Source organism: Bos grunniens, chromosome 7 (assembly GCF_055505025.1).
Source record: "Bos grunniens cultivar Pamir isolate PY7600 chromosome 7, Bosgru_T2T1.0, whole genome shotgun sequence".
In the NCBI taxonomy this organism is placed as follows: domain Eukaryota; kingdom Metazoa; phylum Chordata; class Mammalia; order Artiodactyla; family Bovidae; genus Bos; species Bos grunniens.
In genome coordinates this window covers 77,918,439-77,940,751 of record NC_141171.1, presented here as the reverse complement: position 1 = coordinate 77,940,751, position 22,313 = coordinate 77,918,439, and the positions used below count along the sequence as shown (strand labels likewise).

Genomic DNA, 22,313 nt, shown 5'->3' with positions numbered 1-22,313 from the left:
TGACATGGAGAAAGTTTTAGTAGTCTAGATAGATGATCAAACCAGCCACAATATTCCCTTAAGCCAAAGCTCAAGAACATTGCTTAGAAAACATTTTGAATTGTGTCCTATGTTTAAATTATGTACCAAAATTGCTATGCCAAAGTCCTAATGTTCAGTACCTCGGAATGTCACCCTATTTGAAGACAAGGTCTCAAAAAAGGTAATTAAGCTAAAATGAGTTCATTTGGATAGACACTAATATAATATGACTTATATCCTGATAAGAAAATGAATTTTGGACACAGGCATGCACAGGGAGAAGACCACGGGAAGACACAGGGAGAAAACAGCGACCTATAAGCAAAGAAGAGGCTTCAGAGGAAATCAACTCTGTTGGCACTTTGATCTCAGATTTTAAGTCTCAAGAATTGTGAGAAAATATATTTCTGTGTTTAAATCACCTAGTCTGTGGTACTTTCTTATGGAAACCCTAGCAAATTAACACACTATGTCAAAAACAACAACAAAAGATAATTATTAAACAAAATATTGTGCAGGACGTGAAAGAGATGTGTTAGACACTCAGAAGTGTTAGACTGTGACCCCATGGTCTGTCTGTTAATGGTCTTCTGTTTATGGGATTCTCTGGGCAAAAATCCTGGAGTGGGTTGCCATGTCTTTCTCCAGGGGATCTTTTTGACCCAGGGATCAAACCCAGGTCTCCCACATTGCAGGCAAGTTCTTTACTGTCTGAGCTACCAGAGTTGAAGGAAAAGGATTTGAACTAACTCATATAGATGATGAGGAAGAATGAAGGGAACGGTGATTGTGGGCTGGAGGTAAAATGTACACTTCCTATAAGGAAGATAATAAACAATGAAATTTAAAAATTAATATTCAAGGTAATTTATTAGAGAAATGGCAATAAACAACAACAGAATCAGTGGAAAGAGCTGAAAATAATTGGTTCTATGGAGAGGGAATGGAGGGTAGGGTAGGATATTTTGTGGAATTATTAAATGCTGTAATCACATTGATGTATAACTTTGATACATATAAAACATAAAATATATAATCTATAATAGTTATTGAATTTTTTGCTACATGTTACAAATAAAAAGTTAACATCACAGAGCAACAGTTATTTCTCTTTTTTCACCCAGGTTGATAAAGGCAGATTCAGAATTTGAAATCAAAATGTAGAAGTCTCAATTCAATATTCATTTTCAAATGAAACCATATAACCTGGGCTTTCCAGACCCTTGAAAGTGGAAAGCTATTTCTAGTTCTACCATATATGAAAGGGTTGACAAGATTATGCCACAATTATTAGGCACTACTGAGATGGCTTCTGCTTCTACTACATGGATTTTAAGAAAGAGCCATTAATTTTCAATTAACAACCTTGAAGATTATCCAAGTCTTATGTTGGGCTTAACTGAAAGTTTCAATTCATTCCAAGGTAATTAATTTTAATCCAAACCCCAAAATAGTGAGAATGCATACCTTTAAATTTTAAGAGTAAATAACTGAACTTTTTGGAAAGCAAACTATTAATATTATCTTGCTAGACTGAAATGAGAATACTTGAGCTTGACATTACACTACTGCAGGGAGAGCTAAAGATTTTCATTTACTGCCCAAAATATGGTTTAGACCAAAGAGCAGCTTCACTTTACTCTCTGTGAATTGTAATATAAAAATATTAAACATTGACTGAAATGATATTTGCATTTCTGTATATGGTTATGTGCATGTGAATGATGGGAAGAAATATACAAAAATACAGCTAATAAAGAGAGCTGTGCTAAAGTACTCCTGAATCTATACATCTTGTCTCTATTTTTAGGCCTTCATGGATCAGTCTAAAAAGGCAATAAATATTAGTAGTTGTCAGCAATCCTCAGATCCCAGGGAAATTTGACCTAAGTCAGGTTTACATTTCAGATCCCAACCACATATATTTCTGTTAGCACAACTATAAAAGTAGCAAAATGAGTTTGTAGTTTAACAATTCTGGAGTATTTTCACCTTTCTTTTTTCATTCTGCTAGAATTTTTCCTTTGTCTCCCATATCTATGACAGCCAAATATTCATTTAATCTGTTAACATCTTCAGTGTACTGAAATGGGATTGTTTCCTAGTCATCAAAATAATTTAACTCATAATAATGGAGAATTTACTGTGAGCCAGGCTCTATGCCAGGTTCTGAGAAAACAATGTTAATTAATATAAACTCTATGTGCAAATCAGAGTCATGATGGACTGCTGTACATGTGCTGTGAATACAGAGTCATAGTAATGGGGGTAGTGGGAAGGTTCCAGGCAGGAAGGAAACTACTGATAAATTTAGAAGGCTGCAACATAATCTGGGAGGTTTAGGACTTCATCCTTCAACACTGCTGTTTTCAGTCATGAAACTGTTTCACACTGGAGTCTCATGACACACACTTTTTGTGTGACAGGTGTTACAATTAATGTTCTCTCTCTCTTTTCAGTTTGGTAATTTAAAGCTGACTCATTGTCTTTCTTCTTATATCATTTATATCCAACTCTCTTTTGAGTAATAAAGAGCTGATATTTCAGTTGTTATATTGAAAATTGTAAACGGGAATACACAAGACGTACACCACATTATCTGCTATATGCTAAATTTGCTGGCTTTCCCCACAACACCCTATTTATGATCTCTGTTCTTAGCAATCATTCAGTTCACTCAGTCGTGTCTGACTCTGTTACCGTATGAACCGCAGCACGCCAGGCCTCCCTGTCCATCACCAACTCCCGGAGTCTATCCAAACTCATGTCCATTGAGTCAGTGATGCCATCCAACCATCTCATCCTCTGTCATCCCCTTCTACTCTGCCCTCAGTCTTTCCCAGCATCAGGGTCTTTTCAAATGAGTCAGCTCTTCACATCAGGTGGCCAAAGTATTGGAGTTTCAGCTTCAACATCAATTCCACCAATGAACACCCAGGAGTGATCTCCTTTAGGATGGACTGGTTGAATCTCCTTGCAGTCCAAGGGACTCTCAAGAGTCTTCTCCAACACCACAGTTCAAAAGCATCAATTCTTCAGTGCTCAGCTTTCTTTATAGTCCAACTCTCACATCCATACATGACCACTGGAAAAACCATAGCCTTGACTAGATGGACCTTTGTTGACAAAGTAATGTCTCTGCTTTTTGATATGCTGTCTAGGTTGGTCATAACTTTCTTGCCAAGTAGCAAGCGTCTTAATTTCATGGCTGCAATCACCATCTGCAGTGATTTTGGAGCCCAGAAAAATAAAGTCAGCCACTGTTTCCACTGTTTCCCCATCTATTTGCCATGAAGTGATGGGACTGGATGCCATGATCTTCATTTTCTGAATGTTGAGCTTTAAGCCAACTTTTTCACTCTCCTTTAGCAATAAGTGCCTTCATTTCAGAGACCTGCCTCTTCCTCACTGCCATAGTTCTAGGAGTTTCTCATCACACTACTCACACTACTCCATCATGCTAGTCACAAGGGCACATATACTATTTCTAGTGAAGGCATTCCTCTGGGCATGGTGATTGGCACAGGAATGACTATAACCCAAATTAGAACAAATCTATTGTGTTCTGAAGCCAAGGATGCTTCACCATGGGAAGAGCCTGAGGAAGTGGCTCTGAGAGATACCCCTGGGATGATTGCCTGAGGAGAATAAAAGGGGAAAAATAGAGGGGGAGGGAGGGGGATAGAAAGATAGGCGTGAAGAAAGACAGAGACAGAGAGATAAGAAGGAATGAGGATACAAAGGCAATATTATCATTAGAAAACCCCAAACACATTCTATTGCATCTTTGAACTATCCAGTTATGGTTGCTACTATATTTTTATTTTTTACACTTTATGTAAATATGTGTGTTTTGGAGTGTGTAAGTATTTGTGTATGTGCTGAATAATATTTATATATTTGCATGTAGGGGGAAATTTTAGAATCAGTGATGTAGAACTAGGCAGAAAATATTCAAAGTATTTAAACAAGCAAGTGATTTGGATTTTTAGAAAAGTCATTTGGTAGTCATGAGAAATACAATCCAGCAAGTCTAAAGGCAAAAAATGTGAAAAAGAAAAAACAGTGGGGGAAATCATTTCTATAGTCCATGTGACACTGATTTTATCATATTATTCTTATTAGTTGTGGGAGTATTAAATATTATTACCAAAAGTTTATAATATGTAAACTATATGCTAAATTTCTTTATGTATTACTTCATTTAATGCTTATAACATCTCTGTAAATTATATTTTATTATTATTATTTTCATTTACCTGTTGATGTTTAGGAGATGAAGTAATGTGTTCAATTTTATGTGCATAAAGTGAAGTCGCTTAGTCGTGTCCGACTCCATGGACTGTAGCCTACCAGGTTTCTCTGTCCATGGGATTTTCCAGGCAAGAGTACTGGAGTGGGTTGCCATTTCCTTCTCCAGGGGATCTTTCTACCCAGGGATCGAACCCAGGTCTCCTGTATTGCGGGCAGATGCTTTTACCTTCTGAGCCACCAGGGAAGACCTGTATGTGCATCATAGTTCGTAAATTCATATTCATATACAAGTACACCTGGCATCTGAGACGGAAGCCATCATTCTTCATATTTCCCAGATTCTGAAGACTTGAACAATACAGTTGGAATTATGTTGAGAAGAGTCATGAATAATGGTTGATCCTTGACCAATGTGAGGGGTAATTCACATATCAATTATACTCGGCTCTCAATATCCACAGTTCCTCTGTATCCACAGATTCAACCAACCATAGACCATGTAATACTGTAGTATTTGCTACTGAAAAATATTCATGTATAAGTAGTCCTGGACAGTTTAACCTGCCTAGGTTAAGGGTCAACTGAATAGACCTGGTGGTACTTATAGGACTGACATGTGACTAAAGGGTTGAGAAAAAAATCAAAGTTTTGAATTAGCAAGTAAATATGATACCATCAAACAAGAGATACAGGGGCCTGAATCTTCCCAAACAAAGAGAAATAGAGAGAAGAGAAGAAATATAGCAGATTCAGTCAAGAAGAGGTTTACTTACTGTGGTTAAAAAAACAAAAACAAAAAACACATTCTATGGATACATAAGAATATATTCTCTTGTCATCTTTAATCAGGTGTTAATTATACGATAGGACAAAGATAGTAAAGTGTGGGTGTTACTAATCTTTTCTTGTAACCTAGCGTTAAAGGATTCAGGCTTTATTCTTGCTGTTCATTCACACTCATTACTACCCATCAGGCAGGTACCTGACACTGCCAAAGGATTATTTGGACTTTTGTTATGAAAATGTAGAGGAACGGGGGAATGTAGAAGGCTTATAATTATTAGAAGTATGAGAATAAATTTTTAGAAAGTTTTGGTATAAGGAATACAAAGTTTTGAGGTATAAATGAAGAAAAGTTTGTAACGTTGCATTGTAGTATTTATCTTCTTAATAATAATCAAGTAAAGCAATTAAAGAATGTGAGAACTCACACATGGTTGCAGACCTTTCATCAAGGCCCTTTACAGTGATGCGCTGTGTTAGTCACTTGGTCATGTCCAACTCTGCGACCATATGGACGGTAGTCTGGCAGGCTCCTCTGTCCATGGGGATTCTCTAAGCAAGAATACTGGAGTGGGTTGCCATGCCCTCCTCCAGGGGAATCTTCTTAACCCAGGGATGGAACCCAGGTCTCCTGCACTACAGGCGGATTCTTTACCATCTGAGCCACCAGTAACTTTCAATAACTAGATCATCTGAATCAAGATTTCAACAGAACTGCAAAGAAATACCCCTTTACCCTCTACAGAAACTAAAATTATTTAAAGCAAGTTACAAATAAATGTAATTGCTATATGGTGAAGACACAATCAAACTATTTTTGATTGTCATAGAGTTTCAACAGAACTGGACAATAGGGTTTACATTCTCATGTTCAAGGATTGAATCAACACTATAATACCTGGGGCAAACCTGGAGATGGAGTTAGGGCGCTAACTTATGAACAGGTCACGTAGAAGTATATAGGTTTCAAAATAAGTTTCTTAAACTGCCTGTATTTACAAATAAGACCCTTTGAATTCTATCTTGGGCCAAATGTTCATTCTTTCTTCTGCTTTTTCCTTCTGCCCACCTCCCTCCTATAAAGACTTCCCCAAACCTTTTATTCTGGACCATAAGTGAATCTGTCATTTTGTGGGAACATAAGCATAACTTTAACTGAAACAACCACCTCAAAATCGTTTCTTTAAAATATCCTCAAAAGGGCTATCTCTTGACTTTCAGAGTGAAGCTTTCCCAAGCAAAAGTCTATGCCTCTGAATTATTTCACTTACATATGAAGTTACCTCAGAGATAATAATAGATATTAATAATTTGTTGACTCAGGTAGTATGTCTTGACTCTAATGAGAACAGAGGAAGAGCCTGACTCTAAGACAAATTACCAAATTCACCCTTAGTGATCCAGGCAGCTAATGTTTTGAAGTTTTAGAATGGCTATTGGATCTCTACCAACAGCCATCAAAGGTCAATCTCTTAGGACACTATGAGGTATTGTTGAAAATGAAAATATACTTATAAATCTATACAAAAATATTGGATAGTCATCTAAAATATCTAGCTGCTATTTCAGCACTGGAGATATATTAACAAATATGCACTGAAAACTTAGAACCAGGAAACCATCAAAGCATAAAGAGAACTTGTACGACAGTAATTCTTAAGCAGTGGTTCATATCAGCTGTGACAATAAACATTAAAAAAATAATCATCCATCCTATCCTAAACCAGTTGAACTAGATGTTCTAAGTGTGTGGCTTGGGTACATACATTTTGGAAAAAGTTTCCCATATGATTCTGAATTGCACCATTATTAAAAAATCATTGGGTTCAGAGATCTGAGTCAGATATTTTCCCTGAGCAAGTAAGAGGTAGCATACCAACAAAGACTCCCTGATGAGACAATCTCACACTCTCACTTGGGTACCATTATATTGTTTAAAAAATCTTTACCATGTGAAACATTTTCAAGTTGTTTAGCTATTTTTGCTTCTGGCAGTAGACAGAAAGAGCCAGGAAACTGGTAGGAAGAGTATTTTCTCACTCTGGACAACTTGCTAATGAGGTTTATCTCAATCCCTACACTCAGAGAGAGTACTTAGTGTTCAAAAGACTTGTGAATGGGATCCATGAAGCAATTCACATGCAAAATACAGCTGTGCAGAAAAATGGCATTTTTCACACTTTCAAATGAATCTGCTTCTGAAAGTCATGTGAACTCAAACCAAACTTTCTACTATTCTGTCCCACGTGATGGGATGTGGAAATTTGCTTGAAGGTAAAGTGTGTTCTACTCTATTCTTTTCACAACTCATATTCAGACATTTTACTACTATCATTTCTTAGTAAGACATGTTAAGGTTCACCTTCTCACAGTAATTAAAAGTACCCTGCTATATATTAGTAAATTGCTGCCAATAGTATGATAATTAAGTTTCTCATTAATATTTCTAACCTACTTGAATTCCTTTTAATTTGTTGATTTTTTTTACAACATTTTGTGGCTGGTGGAAATTACTCCAAATACTTTCAAACTCAAAAAGTTGTTACATTTTTTGATAGGTTGGTCATATAAATTTTGTCATAGTCAATATTGTCATATTCAGAATATTCATCAAATGAAACAGATACAATACAATGCAACATCTTTCAATATACTGTTGATGTTTAAACACATGAATTTTATAATATAGCATGAACACTTGAATTATTCCTTTCAAAACATTAATATAATTATAACATTATAATAATATCATAATGATGAACATATACATAAAAGACATATTCAAATTCATACAATTATTATATGTCTATCTTCTGTCTTATTTCTTATCTCCAAAACCAGATTCTGAATCCTCAGTCATCATTCTCAAGTTTTGAATATATCATACAATAAATTTGAATGGCAAAATTTTATACAAATGTTTAACAGATTCAAGCAATCATATGAATGTTTAATATCAACATAATAATGAATAAAATTAGCTGTGAATTTGAAAAAAAAACACATAAACTTTACTTTCTCCTCAGTTTACTAATAGGAAGCTTTTATATGATTGTTTTCGATGATTCCACATCTATAAAATATTTTTATGTTCCTTTCTTACTAATCAACTATGTTTGACTATCTTCACTGCATAACATGCTTTCAAATTCTGAACCAAGTCAATACTATCTATAGATAAGATTAAATGTAGGAAAGATAAGAATATCTCTTTGCCCCTACCTGGTCATACTCAGAATAATAAAGGGATGTTCAGTAACTAGGAAATAAGATGGAGATTCTAAATACCATGGAAACCTTTCTCTGTATTCCATTTTGCTTATTTATGGAGATGACTGCTTCCCTGATAGCTCAGTTCGCAAAGAATCCACCTACAATGCAGGAGACCCTGGTTTGATTCCTGGGTTAGGAAGATCCGCTGGGGAAGGGATAGGCTACCCACTCCAGTATTCTTGGGATTCCCTTGTGGCTCAGCTGGTGAAGAATCTACCTGAAATATGGAGGACCTGGGTTTGATCCCTGGGTTGGGAAGATCCCTTGGAAAAGGGAAAGGCTACCTACTCCAGTATTCTGGCCTGGAGAATTCCATTGACTATATAGTCCATGGGGGTCACAAAGAGTCGGACACAACTGAGCAGCTTTCACTTTCACTTCCCATCATATTATATTAGGGTGGGATAGGGTTGTTGGGACAGGATTTAGATAATTACTGTGAATTTGAAAATTATAAAAATTTCGTGGCAGTTTTTACGTGTGATACACCTTAACTTACAGGTTATGCAATGGCCCAGAGTAAAGACGAATGTTAAGAGGATACCACAAGAGCCTAAGATTCCACTAACCAGATTATCTTCTTCTGTCATATTACTAATTTTATGTTACCTAAGGGCTTGCAGGGGAAGACCTAAAAGAAGTGTTGGAGAAGGTAGGGGATGGACCCTTTCTAACTGATTGACAAGGAGTTAGTTCTGAATTTTATTGTGAATATGCTTTGGTAACTCTAATTCAACTTTGAGTTGCCCTCTTGTCAGCTTTTTATCATTTGGGAAACTCATCTAAAGCAAATTTGTTGTTATTTGAAATGTATGCAGATTTCTGTATATATTTAAGTTATCTGATCACTCAAAAACACTCTTCTCTCTTGTTAAGTAACGAAATGTCATAAGTATTGATATATTAAACTCACTTCTCCAATAATCTGTGAAAAGAGAAAACATCCCCCAAACTTAAAAGCATTAAAGTGAGTTGATCATGTATCATAAATACAAATGTTTTATCCAACAGTATATTGTAACAGAAGATGTACAAGGAAATTCTGAGAATGATCGAAGCTCTGGCTATACCACTAATAATGAGGACAAGGGAGCAAATTTCAGGGACTTCCCAGCTTTGCCTGAGGAAGTGCTGAAGAAACTGCCATTGATGATAAAATGAAATAGAATGTCTCATAAGATGGAGAAGACATAAGAAAAAACAAAAACAGTTGACATTGAATAACTGAAAAAGCATAAATGTTTTATGTCTAAGATAAAATGAGACCAAAGAAAACAACTTTACTTTCTAAAAATATTTTCATATCTAATGATAAAGGAATTCTACTTTAGAACATAAAGCAAAACTCAGAACATTGAATGACAAAAATTAAATGCTTACTCAGTTAGCTATGTAAATAAACACTGATTTGGAAAAACGTCATTAAAGGGAATAGCTGCTTATGCATACACATGATATTTATTTCTTATAATTCTATAGTTATAAGTAATTCATTTTTGCTAGATCATTTTTTAAGAAAGGAATTTAATAAAAATTTTATGTTCAGTATTTAAATTCCTTTTTCAAAGTACCAAGTATAACAAATTTTACTTATTTACTGACTGTAGTGGTTTGAATAGTATTCCACAAAAGATATGTTCAAGTCTTCAATCAGTTCAGTTCAGTCACTCAGTCATGTCCGACTCTTTGCGACCCCATGAGTCACAGCACGCCAGGCCTCCCTGTCCATCACCAACTCCCAGAGTTCACTCAGACTCATGTCCATCAAGTCAGTGATGCCATCCAGCCATCTCATCCTCTGTCATCCCCTTCTCCTTCTGCCCCTATTCCCTCCCAGCATCAGAGTCTTTTCCAATGAGTCAACTCTTCGCATGAGGTGGCCAAAGTACTGGAGTTTCAGCTTTAGCATCATTCCTTCCAAAGAACACCCAGGGCTGATCTCCTTCAGAATGGACTGGTTGGATCTCCTTGCAGTCCAAGGGACTCTCAAGAGTCTTCTCCAACACCACGGTTCAAAATCATCAATTCTTCAGCGCTCAGCCTTCTTCACAGTCCAACTCTCACATCCATATATGACCACAGGAAAAACCATAGCCTTGACTAGCTGGACCTTTGTTGGCAAAGGAATGTCTCTGCTTTTGAATATGCTATCTAGGTTGGACATAACTTTCCTTCCAAGGAGTAAGCGTCTTTTAATTTCATGGCTGCAGTCATCATCTGCAGTGATTCTGGAGCCCAAAAAAATAAAGTCTCACACTGTTTCCACTGTTTCCCCATCTATTTCCCATGACGTGATGGGACCAGATGCCATGATCTTCGTTTTCTGAATGTTGAGCTTTAAGCCAACTTTTTCACTCTCCTCTTTCACTTAACCTCCACTATATGTGATTGTGATCTTATTTGGAAATAGGATCTTTGTAGATATTAAACCTGTATGCAGGTCAAGAAGCAACAGTTTAACAGGACGTGGAACAACAGCCTGGCTCAAAATTGAGAAAGGAGTAAGTCAAGGCTGTATATTGTCACCCTGCTTATTTAACTTATATGCAAAGTACATCATACAAAAATGCTGGGCTGGATGACGCACAAGCTGAAATCAAGATTTCTGGGAGAAATATCAATAACCTCAGATATGCAGCTAACACTACCCTTATTTCAGAAAGCAAAGAGGAACTAAAGAACTTCTTGATGAAGATGAAAGAAGAGAGTGAAAAATTGGCTGAAACTCAACATTCAAAAAACTAAGATCATGGAATCCAATCCCACCACTTCATGGCAAATAGATGGGGAAACAATGGAAATGGTGACAGACTTATTTTCTTTGGTTCCAAAATCACTGCTAATGGTGACTACAGCCATGAAATTAAAAGATACTTGCTCCATGGAAGAAAAGCTATGACCAACCTAGACAGCATATTAAGAACCAGAGACATTGCCAACAAAGGTCTGTCTAGTCAAAGCTATGGCTTTTCCAGTAGTCATGTATGGATGTGACAGTTGGACCATAAAGAAGGTTGAACACCAAATAATTGATGCTTTCGAGCTGTGGTGTTGCAGAAGGCTCTTGAGAGTCCCTTGGACTGCAAGCAGATCAAACCAGTCAATCCTAAAGGAAATCAATATTGAATATTCATTGGCAGGACTGATGCTGAAGCTGAAGCTCCAATACTTTGGTCACCTGATGCAAAGAGCCAACTCATTAGAAAAGAGGAGGGACAGATTGCTGGGGAAGATTGAAGGCAAGAGGAGGAGGAGAGGACAGAGGACGAGATGGTTCGATAGCATCACCGACTCAATGGATGAGTTTGAGCAAGCTCCGGGAGATGGTGAAAGTTAGGGAAGCCTGGCATGCTGCAGTCCATGGGGTTGCAAAGAGTCAGACATGACTGAGCAACTGAGCAACAGCAACAATTCCAGTAAGAATCTGGTGATAAGATCATTCTGGGCTTAGGGGTCCCTATATCCAATGACTGCTCTCTTCATAAGAGAAAAGAGAGTGACATTTGAGGCACAAAGACAAGGAGAAAAAGAGGCCACTAAAATCCATGTGAAGACAGAGGCAGAGACTGGAATTATATCACACAGCCACAAGTCAAGCAATGGCAAAGTTTGCCCAGAAGTTAGGAGATACACATGAAATAGATTCTTGTGAAGGAATCTCCTCCTCTCGAACAGTAAAAAATAAATAAATAAATGAATTTCAACTGTATAAAGCCACCAAGTTTATGGTGATTTATTATGGCAGTCCTAGGAAATTGATACTCTGACATATTAAATAATTGCTAATGGCCTTGCATTCTTGTTATTAAACCCTAACACTAATCACAGCTAAAGTTGTCAGGGCCTGTGTATCTCTAGCTTGTATGAAGAAGGTTACAAGTCTTAGATGGTTTTTGGGGTGAGTTTCTTAGTGAAGGCAGATCAAGTCAGACAGTTTTGGTTTTACCCCCACTCTGTCAGTAATTAAATGAAATCTCAGAAATTAAGTCATTTGACTAAGATTATTAAGCATGTAATACTAAAATTGTAAAAGTCCCAGTATATGTCTCCATGAAACAAGTTTCCCTCCCCACTAGTGACACACACACATACATATAAATATATCTTACCAAGCACCTTAATATGAACTACTAACTTAAGTATCTTACAGCATTTGCCTATGTGCAAAGTAAAACCAAACAAAAAAAGTTATTAGGATTAGGGTGAGTCTTTAAGACTTTTTATTACTTAGTGAATATATATATATACACACACAAACTGATTATGCTTCTCTTATCAGAAGTATGAAGTAGAATATAAAATTCTAAAAATTAGGATTTATAAAATATTGCAATTACATAAGAAAATTTATGACAAATAATATATGAGGAACAGAAAGAAGGCCCCAAAATATTTTTAGTTAGATTAAACCAAAATAACATAAATGGAGAAAAATGTTACATTCATGGACCATAAAGAGATTCTGTATTGAAAAGATGCCAATTATATCAGTTCGATTTGTAGGTTCAATGTAATCCCAGTCAAAATTCCAACAGTCTTCTGTGTGTGTATGTGTGTGTGTGTGTGTGTGTGCAACATAGAGAGAGAAAGAGATTTCAAGTAATTTTAACATTCATATGGAAATACAAAATGCCAATAATAGCCAAGACAGTCTTCTGGGACAAAAAAAGAAGGAAATTTTGTCCTACCAGATGTTAAGACTTATTGTAAAATTACTATAGCTAAGAGAGTTTAGTATATGTTTAATTTTTATATGGACCAATTTAATATTATTAGAAAATTCTGAATAAATCTGTATCTTTAAAGATACTATTTATGATAAAGATGGTACTGGTGATATAGAATAGCAAAGAAAAGACAGTTATTGTAATAAATGGTATCGGCTCAATTACTTTTCCATGTAGGAATAAAAAATAAAATTTTACTTTCATTAAACTCTATGCACAAAAGTCAGTAGAGGATTGTAGGTCTAAATTTGAAAGGTGCAACATTATACTTCCAGAAGACAGTGAAAGTTACTCAGTTTTGTCTGACTCTTTGCAACCCTATGGACTATAGTGTGCCAGGCTCCTCTGTCCCTGTAATTCTCCAGGCAAGAATATTGGAGTGTGTGTGTAGTCATTCCCTTCCCCAGGGAATCTTCCCAACCCAGGGATCAAACCCATCTCTTGCACTGTAAGCAGATTCTTTACCTTCTGAGCAATCAGGGAAGCCCAAAAGACTGTATTAGGAGACTATGCTTATGGTCTTGAAGAGTAGGGAAATAATTATTAAATGGTTAGTGAAAGATTGATGCTATGCTATGCTATGCTAAGTCACTTCAGTCGTGTCCGACTCTGTGTGACCCCATAGACAGCAGCCACCAGGCTCCCCCGTCCCTGGGATTCTCCAGGCAAGAACACTGGAGTGGGTTGCCATTTCCTTCTTCAATGCATGAAAGTGAAAAGTGAAAGCGAAGTCGCTCAGTCGTGTCTGACTCTTAGCGACCCCATGGACTGCAGCCTACCAGGCTCCTCCATCCATGGGATTTTCCAGGAAAAAGTACTGGAGTGGGGTGCCATTGCCTTCTCCGAAAGATTGATAAACTACATTAAATGAAAAACTTAATCAGAAGATACCATCAAAAGAATAAAAGACAATCTAGAAAATGGAAGAATATATCCATAACAAAATTCAAAATATGTAAGTATGAAAATGACACAATCTGAGTGACTTGAATGATACTTCACACACAGAAATAATAAACATATACAAATGAGCTTTAACCTCAAATAGGAATCAAAGAACTACAATGGAAAATTATAATAGGATGTCACCCTACACCCATCAGAATGACTGCTGTAAGACTCACAGGGCCTAGAGTTGGAGGGGATATGGTAAATCTGAAACTCATATACTGTTCTTGGTATTGTACATTGATAGAGTCTCTTTTGAAAACTGTCAGGCATTATCTTCTAAAGTTAACCAAATACATCCCCCAAAACCCCATATAGGACTATCTGAAATACTCACATATGCCCCAAAGTCACATACAAGAATATTTACAAGAGATGTGTAGAAGAATGTTCAGTTTTATTTGCAACAAACAAAAGTTGGAGAAAACTCAAATTTCCATCTGCACTAAAGGTGCTAAATAGTATGTTCATACAATATTCCTCTGTATTTCACTGCATACTTCAAGGAAAATACTGAAATATAGCTACATGCAATGACATGGATGAAACACTTAAAAAATAATACTGAGCAAAAAAATCAGACACAAAAGAGCAACACATGCATGATTCCAGTTATATCAAGTTAAAAAGCATGTACAACTATAGAGTGTTAGAAGTCATGACAAAGTATCTACCTTTAGAGAAGCAGAAGAGGTCCGAGTACAAAGAAGAGCTTCTAGACCTCTGTCAGCATCCTACCTTTTGACCAACATGGTGGATACATGGTATTCAGTGTGTAGTAATTCATGGAGCTATATGTTTATTGGCATTTTTCTACATGTGTATTATAATTAAATACAAATATAGAAGACTGAAAAATGTGTAAGATAAATACAAAGCAAATAAAACCAGTATGGTTTTCTCAACATCAGACAAAATACATTTTGAGGCAAATGGAATAACTAGAGAGAAGGAAGAGATACTTGTCTTTGTATATGTTACATTTGAAATATTTATTATACCTTCAAATAGAAATGTTGAGGAGCCAGCCAAATACAAGAGCGCAAAATTTATGGCAGAAACTAGTACAGGAACTAGATTCTGACTTGAGTGTCTATATCAGCATGTAGAAAGTATTCACAGCCATGGGACCAGATGAGGTCAGCCAGGTGGAGACACTATCAGTGTAAAAGAAGTCCAGTGACAGAGTTGTGGAGTATTGGTTGTTACAGAAAGATGAAACAAATGAGGTAAAATTATCCAAATTTCATGTTAATTAGCACTTAGAGTTGAATTTATCCCAAGTGTTATTAACATTTCCACTTAGGCAATTTTTAATACACTCTTCAGACTTGCATTTGGAGGGCAATTTAATATTCCAGGTTCCACTGCCTATACCATGGGGAGGTTAGGATTTTTCCTCTCCTTCCTCCCTGGTCCTACAGTCAGCCGAATGCTGGGAACTTACACTGTTCTCAGAATCCCTGTTCTTTCCCTACCCAAATGTAGTCATTACTGGACCTCAAGTTCCTCAGAAACCACATCTGCACTCAGTACCTACCCCTTTTCCCACATGCCTTGGAAAGGATGTTTGTCCTATGTATCATGTTCAAAGCCATGCATAAACACCAAGTTGGGATGAATACCAGCACTCCCAAACCTCATCTATGCCACATGTAACAAGATAGCTGCAAGGTGTCTATATTCTGAGTGGGCTGATATTAAGTCCTTGAGTCAGAAGGCAAAGGTGTGAAATGACTTCTTACCTGTTTCTAGTCATCTTTGATCTTCTGAGGGAAAGTCTAGGTAGATACTTCGTTTGCCAGATTCCCTGACATTATTTTTAATGTAATTCCTACTGGATTACTGATTAAAAAGATTTTATAAATACTTAAGACTTTGATCTTTATCCTTATTCTTGCCCATGCTGATTGACTGCTTCTGAAATTCTGTTTCATATTTTTTCCCACTTGAAATTGTCCTGGACTTCATTTCTAGCAAGTGCCGTCAAGTAGGGCTTAGCAAACAGAGGCCTTTTGTTTGCACCACACCTGATTCCTCACTCAGAAGGCGGGGGCGGGGGGGGGGGTGATGCACAAGATAATGTAATTTATAGATTAAATAAGGAGGAACAACTACCAAATTGAGAAGATGAACAGTACTGCCTCTTATGGAAGAAAATGTACACACTGTCCCTTTGATCCATTTTTGATCTTGTGAATGTACAACAGATAGAAAATGCTTTACCAATCATTGAGACAAAGGAAACCGGATCATGCCAACAGGATACGTGACTAGACCCTTGTGATATGATGGACATGCAAGACCTGGTGTAAGTCTAGGTATTCCTATCAATTAGCTCCATGACCTTAGGCTGGCAGGACAGCCCCCTGAGTCACAAACAAAGAAACAACTCTAAAGATAACTTCAGAAGAGTTTGGGGTTGTGAGTATTGGATATCATGAAATATGAAAATGATTTCAGAAGCCATAAATAGTGTTAAAATATTGTTAACTGTGATTAACTTGATTATACTTACCATTTCTGGACAACATGTAGGCATCATCTTAAATAAAAAATACATCTAAGCCTCCCAAGACAAGTCTAAATAATTATAGTGAATATCTATCTTTTTTTTTTTTCTCTCCCACATCTTTTAACACCTTTCCTTCTAATAATCCTTCAGTATTCCTCCAGAGGAGTATCCTCTTTCCTCAAGTTCTCCTCTTGAATTTGACTTTACATAAGCTTAATCACTTGGCTGTACAGAATGTCTCCAGAATGAGCTTGTGACTACTTCACCACCAGAGGGACATAATTTTGAATGGAAAACCAACCTGAGACTTTCCTCTTTTCCCACCACATGAGAACTTGAAAGACTGTTATCATAGAAACAATTGGGAACTCACTCAAAGTCAGACAGGAAAACAGAACTTACCCAGAAGCAGTAGCAATGATGGATGGATTCTGGGATGTAGCATGAATTTTGAATCGAGTTGCTCCTGAATCTTCCACTTACATCAGAAGGATTCCTAATGGTTAGAGATGGATAAAGGTTATATCAATATCCTGTTCCAGCAGGAGGAACCTGTAGCTCAGAAATGTCAAATAATATTTCTGAATGCCATCTGTGTATGTGTAATATATATGCATATACATACATACACATATACATATATGTAAATGTGTGAAGATCTGATTACTGAAACAGAGCTTGAATTCCAGAGCCTATTTTGAGCTCTCTACCTACAAATTGTTAATTTTGCTGTTGTTTAGTTGCTAAGTCGTGTCTGATTCTTTGCAACCCCGTGTGTTGGTCCATAAATATCTGTGTGTGAGTATGTGTGTGGGTTAATTGTGTATTCAATACTGAAAATCAGTTTTGTTGTGATGACAGAATTTAAATACTCTTTACCACTTTGGGAATGTTCTCCAAGGAGAAGAATGCTAGAAATGAATTGAATTTTTTTCTCTTTTTAATAAGTCAAATTTCTTTAAGCACATATGGTGTTTATTTACATGATATTTACCAGAAACTCAATACAAGACTTTTAAAGGACATGAGTTCTGAAATATAATGCTATGTGCTAAAAATACATCTGCAGTTTCATGTTTATATGTAAATATATACATACCTTCCAATAGTCATTTATGGCACACTAAGAATATAGTGAACTGTATCATAGTTAAATTTAAGATATAAGAAATTTGTTGCTTGTTATATATTATGAGCTTCTTTTTTTGAGAGTTCTAGAAAGTTCTTTCTTTCTAAATACTTGAGACCAGATCTGACCAATGTTGCACATTTAAATCCTCTAAAATGTTGACTGCAGTTTAACTGTATTTCAGTAAAAAGTGGCAAGTCTTGAGTCCATCAGCATTTGTATTGATTGTGATTTACAGATTACTAATGCAAGACCTTTCTCTGTGAATCTGTTCACTGTCTCCAGGTGAGACATAATTGCTTGGGAATTAACAACAATACTGTCTAACTTACCCTAACTTTCAGAATGACACAATGATACTGTGAGGTAATAAAAAGCAGCAGGACAATGAAATCACCAGATGTTTTTGACTTATCTGAATGTACAGGTATCATACAGGGAAGGTCCTTTGTGGACCATGAGATACACAACCTTCTGTGTCCAAACTACACGTTCATATCAGGTAACACTCCCCAAATCTCCATAGGAGCAAGCTCTGGCATTTCAAAGAGTGCTTTTTAAAGAGCAGGGCTGTGATTGTCAGAGCTATTGAAGGTTGTTCTTCTCAGGATCATAAGTCAATAATTTGAAGAGAGGTTTTTATTTTAGATGTTGGGTGTCAATTGTTTCTGTCAACATTGTATTTGCCAGGAAAATCTGTCAGGTAGATATGATAATGTGACAGCTCTAAGCATTGTCTTATGTGTCAAAAAAATAAAAAGGTATGGGCCGAATAGCAGTATTGTATCCTCAGAAAATAGAAGAAAAGGAGAAAAACAGAGGAGAAAAATTTAATGCCTGTAGGATTAATTTTCTTTGCACAATAAAACACATTCGATATTATTCAATTGTTCAAAGGAGCGCGAGAAGTACAAGAAAAGCTCTAAAATAGCACTACCCTTATGGTAGCGGGGAAACACTGGTTGCTACTGAAAATAGTAAGAGAGTAACAGATGTTTCCTCTAGTCTCTGACCTTGTAAAAATGAGTTTGTACAACAGAAGACCATGATGCTACTTGCTGTGGATACCAAGACAAAAAATATGGAGAAATGAAGAGCATCTGAAATGTTATCACCTACAATTTTAGGTAGAGCTGTAGAGGCTTCAGGGGACAAGGGAGTCTGGCGTGCTGCAGTTCATGGGGTCACAAAGAGTAGGACATGACCTAGTGACTAAACAACAATAGAGTACCTAAGCAATTTTTGCTCTAGTAACAGAGACATTAATTATTTCGCTTTGAAGAAATATGAAAAAGTCAGTTGTGGGATTGGTCCAACAATATCCTTCTTTGTTCTCAATGAATTTTTATCATGGGCTTGTGTCAGAGTCACATTAGGGATACCACAACTCTGGAATCATATCATCACACCAGTGATCTCAACGCAGAGGAAGTGGCAGGAACAGGAATTTACTTTCATCAAAGGAAAACCTTTTAATGAAATCCAAAAAGATTGCCATTCACATTCTATTGGTCATAACTGTGTCACTGGGCAACTTGACTCAGCCAGGTAAGAGGCTGGAAAGTGAATATCAACAAAAGGATGGTCACACTTGACTTGCCTCAGTATCACTCAGTCCATTCTGCTGGCTGTATTTCTGCACTAAAAAAGAGTAGGGATCTGTGAGCAAAAATGGAGGGGAAAATGGCAATTGGAGAGGCAATAACAGTCTGTGACAGCTACCAAGGAGCTACTATAGTACTACTTTCTCACATCTCAATTCATGGAATTGGTATAAACTCTCAACTTTGGCCATTTGAAAGAAAAGATGAGAATAAGAATGTGTGCATCATCTCTTTTTCTTAACTGACTCACATCACATTTTTTCCTCATAAATTTGCATATATGATAAAACAGTGGGTTGAATGGTGATTCCCAAAATATGTCCACATCATAATATCCAGAAACTGTGAGCTTGCTTTTGTTTGAGAAAAAAATAATCTTTGTAGATGTAAAGATTTTGAAACAAGATCATCTTAGATTATCTAGGTGAGCCCTAAGGCTAAGAACATTTATTCTATGAAAGAGACAAAGAGGGGATGGGACAGAAGGAGAGGAGGCAATATGACCCGGCGGCAGAGATTAGAGAGATACAGTCACAAGTCAAGAAGCATTTGGAGACGCCAGAAGCTGGAAAAGTCAAGGAAAGTAATCTTCCTTAGAGCCTTCAGACAAAGCACAGTCCTGCTGACACGTTTCTTTCAGACTTCGGGACTCCATAACTGTGAGAGGATAAATTTCTGTTGTTTTCAGTCCTCTCCTCCTTCCTGTCTTCATTGCTTCTCCCTCCCTTCTTCTCTCTCTTCCCCCAACACCCACCTCTCCTGTTCTCCTTCTCTCTTCTCTCCTATTTCTTTCTTTTTTGTACTGGTGCTAGAGTCTGTATTAAACAATCTATAATATTTAAGTCTGGAAGAACTGTCAGCAAATATGTGGTCCCCATAAACTATACAGTCCATGGAATTCTCCATGCCAGAATACTGGAGTGGGTAGCCTTTCTCTTTTCCAGGGCATCTTACCAATCCAGGAATCGAACTGGGGTCTCATGCATTACAAGCGGATTCTTTACCAACTGAGCTATCAAGGAAGCCCCAATGACTTTATATATGGGTTAATTTTGCTGTCTTTTACTTGTTACAGTCTTTAGTATTTTTTTATTTAGTTTTGATATATGTAATATGACTACCTTATATATGAAGGTATATAATCTAAGAATTTACTTAAGTGTTCAAATTTGTTACTGTAAGGCTTTTCTTTTTTTATTTCTTAAATCTTTGTTGTATCTGTAATTATGTCTCCTTACGTGCAAGAGTAGACAGCTATTTTTTGTTTGCTTTTGTTTTTTAGTTATTTATTTTTTTTAAGTGAAGGATAATTGTTTTACAGAGTTGTGTTGGTTTCTGCCTAACATTAGCATGAATCAGCCATAGGCATACCTATGTTCCCTCCCTCTTGAATCTCCTTTCCACTTCCTCCATATCTGACCCCTCTAGATTGTTACAGAGCCCCAGTTTGAGTTCCCAGAGTCACACAGCAAATTCCCATTGGCTATCTATTTTACATATGGTATTGTAAGTTTCCATGTTACTCTCTCCATACATAACACCCTTTCTTTCCTCCCCCTCAACCCTACCCATTGTCTATAATGTTCACTATGTTCGCTGTTTACTATGTCTGTGTATTCATTGCTGCCTTGCAAAAAATTTCATCAGTACCCTCTGCCTGCTGCCAAGTCACTTCAGTCGTGTCCGACTCTGTGTGACCTCATGGACTGCAGCCTACCAGGCTTCTCTGTCCATGGGATTCTCCAGGCAAGAACACTGGAGTGGGCTGCCATTTCCTTCTCCAATGCATGAAAGTGGAAAGTGAAAGTGAAGTCACTCAGTCGTGTCTGACTCTTAGTGACCCCATGGACTGCAGCCTACCAGGCTCCTCCACCCATGGGATTTTCCAGGCCACAGTACGGGAGTGGGGTGCCATTGCCTTCTCCCACCATCTGCCTAGATTACATATATATGTGTTAGTATATGATATTTGTTTTTCTCTTTCTAACTTACTTCATTCTGTATAATAGGCTCTAGGTTAATTCACCTCATTGGAACTGACTCAAATGCATTCCTCCTTATGGCTGAGTAATATTTCATTTTATATATGTATCACAGCTTCTTTATCCATTCATTTGTTGATGGACATCTAGATTGCTTCCATGTTCTAGCTATTGTAAATAGTGCCGCAATGAACATTGGGAAACATATATCTTTTTCAATTTTGGTTTCCTCAGAATACAAGTCTAGTAATGGGAATGTTGGGTCATATGGTGGTTTTATTCCTTGTTCTGTAAGGAATCTCCATTCTGTCTTTCACAGTGGCTGTATCAATTTATATTTCCATCAACAGTGCAAGAGGGTTACCTTTTCTCCACAACTTCTCCAGCATTTATCATTTGTTGACTTTTGATGATGGCCCATTCTGACCAGTGTGATTTGCATCTCTCTAATAATAAGAGATACTGAGCATCTTTTCATGTGTTTGTTATCCATCTGTATGTCTTAAAAGTAGACAGCTATTTTTTAAAATTGATCTTAGCAGATGTTTGCATAACTTTTATTCAGTTCAGTTCAGTTGCTCAGTCTTGTCCGACTCCTTGCAACCACATGAACCACAGCACACCGGGCCCCACTGTCCATCACCAACTCCTGGAGTCTACTCACTCATGTCCATAGAGTCAGTGATACCATCCAACCATCTCATCTTCTGTCGTCCCCTTCTTCTCCTGCCTTTAATCTTTCCCAGCAGCAGGGTCTTTTCCAATGAATCAGCTCTTCGCATCAGGTGGCCAAAGTATTGGAGTTTCAGCTTCAACATCAGTCCTTCCAATGAACACCCAGGACTGATCTCGCTTAGAACGGACTGGCTGGATCTCCTTGCAGTCCAAGGGACTCTCAAGAGTCTTCTCCAACACCACAGTTCAAAAGCATCAACTCTTCAGCACTAAGCTTTCTTTATAATCCAACTCTCACATCCATACATGACCACTGGAAAAACCATAGCCTTGACTAGATGGACCTTTGTTGGCAAAGTAACGTCTGCTTTATAGTGTGCTATCTAAGTTGGTCATAACTTT

General features: G+C 37.0%; 1 long non-coding RNA gene across 5 annotated transcripts in view; it reads right to left on the bottom strand.

Moving 5' to 3' along the window:
* Positions 1-22,313, bottom strand: part of LOC147369852 (uncharacterized) — a 1,128,106-nt gene that overhangs the window by 459,933 nt on the left and 645,860 nt on the right. For all 5 annotated transcript variants that reach the window (XR_015167976.1, XR_015167967.1, XR_015167966.1 and 2 more), the window contains one exon: positions 16,924-17,017. This is a non-coding gene — a long non-coding RNA (uncharacterized LOC147369852). The remainder of the gene's footprint in view (positions 1-16,923; positions 17,018-22,313) is intronic.